This window comes from Glycine max, chromosome 11 (assembly GCF_000004515.6).
Source record: "Glycine max cultivar Williams 82 chromosome 11, Glycine_max_v4.0, whole genome shotgun sequence".
Classification (NCBI taxonomy): Eukaryota; Viridiplantae; Streptophyta; class Magnoliopsida; order Fabales; family Fabaceae; genus Glycine; species Glycine max.
The window spans coordinates 12,894,850-12,904,651 of record NC_038247.2 but is presented as its reverse complement, the minus strand read 5'-3'; the positions used below and the strand labels follow the sequence as shown (position 1 = coordinate 12,904,651).

The following is a 9,802-nucleotide window of genomic DNA, read 5'->3' as shown; positions in this document are numbered from 1 at the left end:
ATCTTTCATGCTGATTGTCAGATTATATTTTTTTGTTATGTTAGCAAACATGGTTATTTTAATACCTCAAATTACAAAAATATGGACTAAAGTGACTGATATTGTTCAGTAATTTTAGGTTGTTACTCTTATAATTATTTTGGTGGTTTTGGATCTGCTTTTAATATGAGCAACTGGTTTTGTGTCCCTGCAGCTTATATTTCCTTATCTGGATTTGAACACAAAGTATTTTCATTTGGGGCTGCAAAATCGTAATTCTACTGATGACAAGGTTACTGTGGAAACTGGAGAAGCCACTCTCAAGTGACTTTTTTATTTATTTAAATCAATGGAAGTGAGAAAAACAAAAGGCAAACATAGCACTTTAACTATTTATACTTCATTCTTGTTGTTGCTGAGAGTAGATGTTATGACAGAGTTAGCTCTCTTAAAAGGGAGGTACAAAGAGAGATTAGACAAGTGTACCAACTTTTTAAACATAGTGAGCATTTCAAATCCACTATACAGTCATGTTCAAGAAGGTATGTGAGTTATTTGCAATTGCTTCAATGTAAAATGTTGTTATGTTCTGTTATCTTATTTGTGGAGTACATTTTTAATTCTTTTATTTTCAACCAGCTGACTTATATTCCTGTTCCTGTACTCTGGAAACTTGTATTCAACCTTAGCTTTCTCATTTTTAATGGTGTTTAGGGTGCATTTGAACTTGGCTGCATAATTTGCCCAGTTGCAATCAAGTATAATAAGATTTTTGTAGATGTTTTTTCGAATAGTCGAAAGTAAGAAGAACATGCTTGTCATGCTAAATGTTTCTCAAAAATTGTTTATTGCTGTGATAGACACGTTGCATTTCATGCTTTTGGTGTCCAATAGGTCTTATAATTGGAATTAAGAATTTTGTGTTATTTTGGTTTCTTAGTATATGAAGAAAGGTAGAAGCATAAGTTTCAAGAACACTCAATATGGTTTGTTTTAATGTTTAAGAACCAATTTGCTTTGGTGCATTACATATACACATACATGGTTGACACTTTTAATAAATTCAGGTATGAGCATAGGCTAATTGATGAGATGCTGGCATATGCAGTCAAAAGTGAAGGTCGATATGTTTGGGCTTGCAAGAATTATGATGGTCATGTCGAAAGTGATTTACTTGCTGAAGGTTTTGGATAAACTTAGTCGGTTGACACATTGGCTCTTGGTCCTTATTTTTTCTAACTAATTTCCTAATCTTTGTCATAATATTTTCTGTGAAAGAATAAACTATTTCATAATTGGTTGGGCCTGAAAGTTGGTAAAAGTCCCATTAGAGGGAAGATAGTAAAATAGTATGATAATTTGCAACATGAACTAATAATTTAAACTAGTAACTAGGTCGTAAGGAAGCATTGTTACAACCAAATTTAGTACCCTACCCAGCATAATTTGTTTGAACTAAAAATGGTAAAATTGATTCCTGATAGGTGTCGTAACTGGAGCAGTTACAACTCCTCTTGATGTAGTAATAAAGACCAGATTGATGGTTCAGGTACAAAGAATTTTTTTCTTCTCTTACTATATGAAGGTTTACTGTGTTTCTTTCCCTCTTTTTTCAAACATGTTTGATTTGAAATCTCTCTCTCACTTCAGGGATCACAAAACCATTACAAAGGCATTTCTGATTGTGTGAGAACAATAGTTAAAGAAGAAGGAAGTCATGCTCTTTTTAAAGTATGAATGTTTCTTAAGATTCAGTGTAGCACTAATCATTATTTGTATTCTTTAACCCAATAGCTTACTAAATGCCTAATACTATTAACTTTTTTACATTTGCACTGTCCTGCAGGGTATTGGGTCTGAGACTTCCGTTTATCCAGAACTGGCTAACTTTTTTACATTTGCATTGTCAATGCTTTATTATTTTGGCTTTATGTGCAAGATTTACAAACATAACTACTTCATACTAGGATCCTGTTGTAGAGGTAAATTAATTATTATCCTTACATACATAACTACTTCATACAAGGTAAATTATTTTGGTAAAACTTATCATTGATACTTGACAATAATAATTTTGAAATTATTACTCATTCTTAGTTTTTACTAAATTTAATATTATATAATTATATTTTTTTATTATTAGTAATATGCATAATTTTTATTACTCATTGTTAGCGTTTACTTAATTTAATATTATATAATTATATTTATTGATTATTAGTAATATAGATAATTTTTATTACTCATTGCTAGGTTTTACTTAATTTAATATTATTTTATTATATTTATTGATTATTAGTAATATAAATATTTTTTATTACTCATTCTCAGTTTTTAGTTTATTTAATATTATATAATTTAATTTATTCATTATTATTAATATAGATAAAAAAGAGAAATTGAGAAATAGAGAAAAAATGTATTGCGATTGGTACATAGGTGCTGCACTTGACATTATCAGTATTTACCACAAAGACATTCTACACTCCCATCTTTGAATGGTGCCACTTAGGCTCTTCTGGTAATATTGTTGATACATATTTGCCTACATTCACAAGGTGGCTTGTCTGCCCTTCATGAAACCCTCTTGTAGCATACTGCAAAATCAATTAGGAGACATTAGTCCTATCCATTTGTTAATTATTGGATTACATAATATGCTTCAATGCAAGGAAAGGTAAATATTTTTTAGTGAATTACGCTGACACAACTGAGGTTTGTTGACATTACGCAGGACCTCTGTGGTTTTTTAATGGTTAAGCAACCCCCTTAAGGGTTACACGGTATAATATGGACCAATGCTGATATGGGGTGTCCGTGTAATGTATTTTATTATATTTATTGATTGTTAGTAATATAGATAATTTTGTAATATACATAATTTTGTCATTATAAATAATTTCTATTAATTAATAAACGACTTAGAAAGCGCATGTTACTACATTGGTGCCTACCTCACCAACAATGTAGAAAATTCAAGTTACAACATCAGTGCCTTAGCCACCACTGATGTAGAAAATCCAGGTTACTACATCGGTGCCTACCTAGCCAATGATGTAAAAAATCCAAGTTACAACATCGGTGCCTCAGCTACCACCGTTGTAGAAAATCCAGGTTACTACATCGGTGCCTATCTAGCCAAAGATGTAGAAAATCTAGGTTACAACATCGGTGCCTCAGCTACCACCGTTGTAGAAACTAAGGTTTCTACGTCGAACAAATGGGTAGCACCGTATTCAAAAACAATGTAATTCTACATCGGTGAATTACTGACCGTTGTTGAAAATTTGTAGTTTCAACAACGTTACAATAAAAAATAGTTAACCACCGTCTTTGAATTCCCATTTTGACCGATGTTGAAAATGCATTTTCTAGTAGTGACTATGTGTTTTGTGTAGGACGATCCTGTGTGTGTGTTGCTGCCAAAAATGATGGAGATTCTTGTGTGTCATGTTCTTTGGGTTTTTGCTGGCAACACAAATTTATGGTATAACCCAACTACCTTCATTAGCAGCTACTTATACTGGACCTTATCAACCTTTTGGTTCTTCAATTGGTCCTTCAGGTGCTAGTCAGAAGGAGCTCACTGCACTTTTTAGCTTTTCATTTAAATTGGTCATTGAAAACAATTCTGTGTAAGATCTTGTTCATTGGTTTTTATTTTATGCTAGCTATTTTCTGGGATGCTTTTCTATTTTCAAGGCTTTTGCATTCATGTTGGGCTACATGTGCCTGTTGGTTTTACATGCCATCTTTTGTAACATAACTTTAACTGTTTTGTAAGAGAAAATAATTTGTGTCCATTAATGCAAATAATTTGTTTATCTTATTTATATTATTTTTTGATATTTAAGTGTATAACATAAAGGAAAAAAGTAGGGATTAATGATTAATATTAATATAGGTCATATAAAATTGCTTTCTAAGACGGTTATTTGTTAATAACCGCCTTACAAATAATGCGTTTTAAGAAGGTTAATAGGAAATAACGGTCTTAGAAATCTTTGTCAACGTTACTTTCTAATACGGTTAATAAGAAATAATTGTCTTTGAAAGCTTGTCAGACATGACTTTCAAAGACAGTTAATAGCAAATAACTGATGCAATCCTCCCTACGAAGGGACCAATCACTAGAACCATGAGCAAGAGGCTCCAAGAAGATTGGGCTAGAGCTGCTGAAGAAGGCCCTAGGGTTCTCATGAACCTTAGGGTAGATTTATGAGCCCATGGGCAAAGGTTGGGTCCAATTATCTTTGTACATATTAGACTAGGATGTCATTATATTTGGTCCTTGTATTTAGGGCTCCATATTGTAGGTAGGGTACCCTAGAAATATAGGATTTTTCAGCCCTTGTATTTTTGGGCACCTAGACTAGTTTTTGTATTAGGGGTAGTTTTGTAATTTCACATGCACTAAGTGGATATTTGATGTGTGTGGTTGGAAATAAATTTAATTGAATTGGTAGAAGCCCAATCCAATTAAATTTTAGATGGGGAGGTGAGCATTTGCTTACTACACCCCATTGCCACATCATATAGTCACACTTTGTGCATGTCCTTCATGCTTTTCATGCCTCATGACACCTAAGCACACTTAGTGGAGAATCTTGAAATTGATCTTGGATTAGTGGGCTAAACCATAACTAAAATTCACTAATCATAATTAGTGAAATTTTGGCTCCACAAATTCAATTTCAAATTCAAGTGAAATTTGAATTTCCCTCCAATTTTGTGACACTTAGGCTATAAATAGAGGTCATGTGTGTGCATTTTTTTCAACTTTGATCATTTGAATATTAAACTTCAGATTTCAAAGCTCATTTAGAGCACAAAATTTCGTGCTCTTCTCTCCCTCTCCCCTCATTCATCTCCTTCTTCCTCCAAGCTATTATCCATGGCCTCCTATGGTGGTGAGCTTCTTCTAGACTCATCTTCTCCTTGAAGTGACGTCTCTTCTCTCTCTTCCTTTCTCCATTCCGCTGCCATTTATCTTCCAAGAAGCAAAGGAATCCATTGATGAAGAAGATCCTAGGCCTACAAGCTCCAATGAAGCTTGCATCAATAACCGTCTTAGAAAGTCATGTCTGACAGAACTTTTTAAGACGGTTAATAACCATCTTTGAAAGTTTTGTTAGACAAGACTTTTTAAGACGGTTATTTGTTATTAACCGTCTTTGAAAGCTTTGTCAGACATTACTTTCCAAGACGGTTAATAACAAATAACCATCTTTGAAAGCTTTGTTAGACATAATTTTCAAAGATGGTTAATAGCTAATAATCATCTTTAAAAGCTTTGTCAAACATAACTTTCAAAGATGATTAATAACAAATAATCGTCTTTTAAAGTTTCAGCTTATAAAGACGGTTATTATAATAACCTTCATAAAAAAAATTCGTTTTAATGTCGTTATTTTTAACAACGGTTCAAAATTGTCATTAAAAGTAATTATTAATCGTCGTGAAAAACTCTTTTTTTAGTAGTGAGAAGATTATGTTGGCATAATGGCATCCACAAGTTAGAAAGAAAACAAATACCTAAAAGGGAGAGATTGGTTTTTAGAGGTAGGCATCCACGACCCGAGTTTTCTTATTCATTTTCAAGCATCGGTAATTGAAATCCACTTGCTCTTCTTTTCTTGTTTCCAACACTTATTGTTTTTGCTCCAAACATGTAGTGTTAAAAACTCTTACTCTTTTCATTTTGTTATTTTTTGTGCTAATGTTGAAAATGAATACCAAATTATACTTGGAAGCTTTAGAGATTGAAGAGGGCTCTCCTAGGAATCAAGGGTCTGAAACCCTAAGTTCAAGGGCCAACACTTATGATTCGAAGAGTTAGGGATCTTTTGCTGGGACACACCTAATAACAATAACCAATGTCATGGTTTCTTTAAACTACTCAAGAAAGGATCCCAAATGCATTTCCAAACTTTTCACCCAGTTAAAAATGTTCCAAAACTGACAAGAAGAAAAAGCACGAGAATCAAGGAGGACCTCATTCCATCCCTAAATTCTCTAGTTCTTCATGCATCTCTTGACACTGAGTTTGGCTACTTCAAATCTTCTTGGAAAAACTTCACCCTCGTGGAGATTCAGGCTGCAACTGATGACTTTAGCCATGGTATGGAATTCTGTTTTCAGAAAAATCAAGTTATTGTTTGATAAAATAAAACAATATTGCTTTGTTAGCTAATCCATGGTATGCTAATCCAACAAGTAAGGTATGTTTGAATAAACTTATCCATAAGCACGGATAGAAAAATGAAATAAATTTTTGCATATGTTCTTATAGAGAATTTTATCCAAATATACTCTTAAACCAGGTAATTCTAAGAGAAACCTTTTTTTATGATGACATATTGACATCGTGTTATTTAGGCTGATAAGCTATTTTATATGTTTACTTTTGGAGAAAATTTGATTGGGAAGGAGGCTATGCAGAGGTTTACATGGGCAAATTGGAGGATGGAAACTTTGTTTCCATTAAACGGTTGACAAGAGGGTGCCGAGAAGAAATGATTGCAGATTTCTTGTCTGAGCTTGGCATTATAGTGCACGTGGACCACCCCAACATAGCTAGATTGATTGGATATGGTGTTGAAGGAGAAATGTTTCTTGTTCTTCATTTGTCTCCACATGGTAGCCTGTCATGGTATATATACTAACCATTTTGAGAGTTTTTGGAATGCCATGCAAATTTTGGGATAATAACAAAAGTTATAATTACCTTTTTTTTCTTCTTTGCATGATTTCAGGACCTAGAGAGAAACTGAATTGGAGTATCAGATATAAGATTGCTATGGGGATTGCTAAGGGCCTTCACTATATCTGCATGAGGGGTGTCAAAGAAGGATCATTCACAAAGACATAAAGGCTTCTAATATTCTTCTCTCAGAGGATTTTGAGCCTCAAGTGCCTCTTAAGCCTCACACATCGAATCATGGAACTTTTTATGTTCTAAATCAAATTAGGATGCTAATTGTTTGATCTGAGTAAGTTTGTTTAATGTTAATCTTATACCAGATATCTGATTTTGGGCTTGCAAAGTGGTTACCTGACCAATGGACTCACCATACTATCTCCAAAGTGGAAAATAAATTCGGGTTTGTATATTTAACATCTTTATAAGTTTTCTGTGTTTACATAATTTTTTTTACTTCTTTTCACCAATTAGAAAATATACATTATATTATATTAGCAAAAAATACTGTAAAAAACAGTATGGAGAATTTAACTAATCAGGAAAAAAATAGAACTCACGGTTAAGAATTAATAATTCAGATATGGCTGCGGGCGCTGACAAAATAGGATTGAAACGTTGATTATCTTGTAAGGATACGTTCTATTATGAAAATATTTTATTAATTAAATTCGAATAAAAAATATTTGTGAGCATATAAATTTAATTAGAATATATTAGTAATATAAATTGTTAATGTCATTTAGTCATAAACTATTATATAATCAAGGAAATATTAATTTAATATTAACTTTAAAAGTTATAATTAGAATGAAGTGTAATTAATTATTTGATTAATAATGTAAAAATCTTTACATTAATACAATATATCAAAAGTAAACTCTATTAATTCTCTCTCTCTCTCTCTATATGTATTTAAACAAAAAAATCTCTTTGTATGTAATACACATAGATTTTTTTTATAATAAATAATAAACTTATAAATGAATAACTTATATTTTTTTTATCAGAGTATCCTCCTATAAATTATTATTAATGCAAAATCAATCTTACCACCAATAATTACCAAAACTAACTTGCAATTCAAGGTTATTTGAATTAGTTGACACACACATATGGAGAGAAGAAAGACCAATTCATTTCAAGTTGATTAACAAAGAATCCTATATAAATGATTAATAATACAAAATCGTTACTAGTACTAAAAGTCTAAAACTAACTTAAAAAAATTATGTTCTTTTTTACTGATTTAACATAGATTTATTGACATGTGCCTATATAGACACATACACGAAGAAAGATCAACTTATATACTTCAAAAAAATTGATATTATTTGTCTTCTGTATAAATGTTGTAGACTATTTTCTTGTTCTCACTGGAAAAACAAAAATTGGATCCACCACTATATATTGCATTGTAATTTGCAAGTATGAATAAAAAAATATAGATGAACAAAAAAAATATTGTAAATTGTAAATCAAGTAACGAGCCATCTATATTTGTATGTCAACATCGATAGCACTATGCATATAGTTTACCAACATAAATTAGGTTTCGTGGAAAGAATTGGTCTCCTACAATATAATTGAATCAAGATTTCCAATTCTCACTAAAAAAAATCTTTACTTTTCTAATGATAACCTTAACTACTTTTTTTAATTGTGTATATCTTTTTAATTTGGTGTATCTAAATATGACGTGTTAAATTTATGCCTGGGTAATAATTGCTAAATGTACCGATTCAGAAATTTGAATAATATTTTGTGTATACTCATATGCCTATTTACACTTAAACTATGAAAGACACACAAAGTAACTTATCATGTCTTCATACTTCTTATTATAATGTTGATGCATGTCTTTGTGCTATTAGCCAATTGTGTCACTATGTCCTTACCTCTGAGGGCATAGCAATGTAGTAAAATTTTACTTCTATATTTTTTTTTGTGCTTTATTCTCTAGTCTCAACTATTAAAACTTGTTATCAGATACTCCTAAATCTATTTTATTAATGAGTTTTGATGTTTGAATTACTGGATTTTGAGAGAATGTGTTTTTCATTGAATTAGGCCAATGTGGGATTGATTTTCACCAAAGGTGACTAGGAGGTTAGTGAGGAGGTTGCTAAGTACAAGGTAAAGTGATATTTGCATACTTTTCAATTTATTTATATTCTTACTATTTAATTGATTGCATTGTTGGTGTCTCAATGATTACTTCACTTTCATAGGCTATCTCATACCCAACACTTATCGCTGCACCACACATGTTTGTCAATGCCTACAAGAATGTTCTTGCTGTTGTGGTTGAGATAGATTATTCTTTCCCTGAGACAAACAAGGTCAAGGAGTATATCAAGCTATTGGCTTTGACATTTTGATCAACTATCACCAAAATATTATAATTGTAGTTATAGTTGTTCTCTGCAGAGTGAATTTGTGAATAGTGCTTGTGCCTGATTGGTTTCTTATTCTGGAAAAAATAGATAAAATGAAAATATGAAAAAATGGACACAATGAAAATCTGAAGACAAAGTGAATCTATGGTTGTGCATTTTGTACCAAATAATTATATATTACACTGGTGAGAGAAGTGCACTTGAAATGCTTGATACAGGAAATTAAAGGAATAATTATATATTGCATTGGTTATAGTTTTCTTTATTTTTAATTTATCTGCATATTGTTTCAAGTTGGAAGGGAGAAGTTTTTAATCCCATGGCTTCTTGTGGTGAATCAAAAAAGTACAGAGGTTCTAATAATCAAAGTAGATCCGATAATGTTGTGCTTATGATAGGTCATGTACATGATGTTGTTCAATTTATTCAATTTTGTACTGGACTATACGAGTTCTAAATTTGTTTCTAATTCATGAATTGATTGGAATTTAGGAAATAATTTGCATGGTGTCACAACTAAAGTTGTGGATATGCCTCATCACTGTATGTTGTTCTTCTCTAATCATATTTTTGAAAATGTTAAGTTCTATACATAGAGGCTGGTAACTGAATTGTGACCTTTTGAAAATGAAAGTATTATTCTTAGCTTATGCATGTGACCTTTTGTCAAGACTCTTCTGAAATGTGTTGGAAATGTCAGGGAGTGTGCTTGTAAACTGTTTGT

The 9,802-nt window shown here is 31.6% G+C and overlaps 1 pseudogene; it reads left to right on the top strand.

The window, feature by feature from the left end:
• Nucleotides 1-5,707: 5,707 nt before the first annotated feature.
• Nucleotides 5,708-9,060, top strand: LOC121173057 (receptor-like cytosolic serine/threonine-protein kinase RBK2; annotated as a pseudogene).
• The last annotated feature ends 742 nt before the right edge of the window (nt 9,061-9,802 follow it).